General features: G+C 42.3%; 1 pseudogene; it reads left to right on the top strand.

Moving 5' to 3' along the window:
- The first annotated feature begins 1,388 nt into the window (after positions 1-1,388).
- LOC127186111 (uncharacterized) lies at positions 1,389-1,537 on the top strand (annotated as a pseudogene).
- Positions 1,538-1,990: the final 453 nt, after the last annotated feature.

The following is a 1,990-nucleotide window of genomic DNA, read 5'->3' as shown; positions in this document are numbered from 1 at the left end:
CTGTTATGCTTCGTCACAGGCTTATGGCAATAGGACCAGCTACCTATGAACTAAAACCTCTGAAATCAGGAGCCAAAATTAGTCATGGTTATTTTAAGTTGGCTTGTCCAGGCACTTTGTCACAGCAATGCAAATTATACATATTATTTTCATAAAAGTTCTGTAACGGTCCATGTGATAAAGGCTTCATCTCCAAGATGACAATATTGCAGTATTCCGCAGACACTAAGAGGTAAAGCCTAGTAGGAGGTCTTTAAGTCACCGCAACCCTACTTCTTAATGTTATGCTAGCACTCTAGCAAACCTTGCACTCGCTCCCTGACTCACAATGTAAAGTGGTTCACTTTGCTGTGTACTCTGGCTGTGACTTTCTGTCCTGCCAGAGGCTCAAGACATTTGGGGCCACTGGATTCTAGACAAAAATTTCAAATACCAAGAACTGAGCTATCATTTTTCTTTATGAGTTGTGTCTAGTATTCAATATAGTAAAAGAAAGCTGATCATTCACACTAGCTACGTCTGTAATATTACTATGACTTTATTACAATACTACAGTGCCACTGATGTAACAGTCCTGTATATTGTTCAGCTATTGACAAGTGTTGCCTATTATACTGAGGGTCCTTTGTGGACTGTAAGAAAATTAAGGAGATAATTCAATAACATCAGATTTGGCCTATTTGCAGAAAGAAGGTGGATCTGGATAAGAAGGGAGGTTGGGAGGAACTGAGAGAAGTAGAGGCGGAGGAAACGATAATCAGGATATGAGAAAAATAATCTATTTTCAATAAAAGAACATATTTTAATTTTTTCAGTCATGTTCACAAGTAGAACACTGAGAGTAGATATGCTAAAAAAAAAAAAAAAAAAAAAAAAAAAAAAAAAAAAAGAGTCATCCATAAACAGTAACAAATATTCCACTGGGAAGAGGGAAATCTGGCCCTCCTTGGCTATTAGCAATCAGGCAGCTCTATGGACAGCTACAGGAGACTCAAATGTTAGCAATCAGGCACCACTATGGCCAGCTGCAGGGTACTTGGCCGTGGGACACTAGGTATCTACACAGTCAGTACCAGAAACTCGGGCACAGCAGGTTATCACTAGCTGTCACGATGTAACTGTCCTGTAAGCTGCATGTACTCTTCCTGTGTGTGCGCTGGGTCACCTTATAAAAGGACTTGTTCCCTTCCCCCTTCCCCCTCTCTCTTTTGCTTTCTCACTCAGAGACATTCTCTGTAACCCCTCCCAATGAAGCCTACCGCGTGGGACCTGCCGCATGTGGTGAATCTGTGAATCCATTGCTTAGCTCCACCATTAAATCCCCATCATTGGCATCTCTCAGAACTCTTGTGGAAACAAACTTTGATTTTTTTCAAAAGAAGTTTTGAGTAGTTTCTCAGCCTTTTGGCTAAGATCGAGTGTAGTATCTGTTCTTATGAATTAAAAAAGCTCTGAGTCCCTGGAGGCATGAGAGCAGCAGGCTGGCCAGCACATATACCTCTCAGACCCAGATCCAGGGATTTGGGATGGATTCCATCTATGAACTGTGGGAGGGCATTAAGGACTGTACCATTCCTCCCCTCCCAACCCCCCCCCCCAAAAAAACTCTGACATTCTGCCTGTCTTCTTAAAAACAGCTGTTCATCTGAGAAAATCTGAAGAACTCCTTGGACAGAGTCTCCAGCTGTGACTGTTGCATGCCAACTCAGTCTAAAGAAAAGCCCTCACTGCTTCTGACTTGCTTTCTTAGAATTGCCTGATGCCTGGGGTGCTTCGTTTGCACATGCAATTTGTAACTGAAAGAATGGCCCTCAGAGAGGAGTCAGAGCAATCATTTTAATTAGCAGCAACTTGAAGTCTGTTCTTCCGCAACCCCCAGTAACCCACATGAACCAAGAGCAAAATGTGTAAAAGTTTGCCCCAAAGGCTCCTCAACTGGCAGCTTATCAAAATGTGCATGGGCAATAATGCTGGACAACTGTTTCATACT

Source organism: Acomys russatus, chromosome X (genome assembly GCF_903995435.1).
Source record: "Acomys russatus chromosome X, mAcoRus1.1, whole genome shotgun sequence".
In the NCBI taxonomy this organism is placed as follows: domain Eukaryota; kingdom Metazoa; phylum Chordata; class Mammalia; order Rodentia; family Muridae; genus Acomys; species Acomys russatus.
This window is presented reverse-complemented; position numbering and strand designations above follow the sequence as displayed.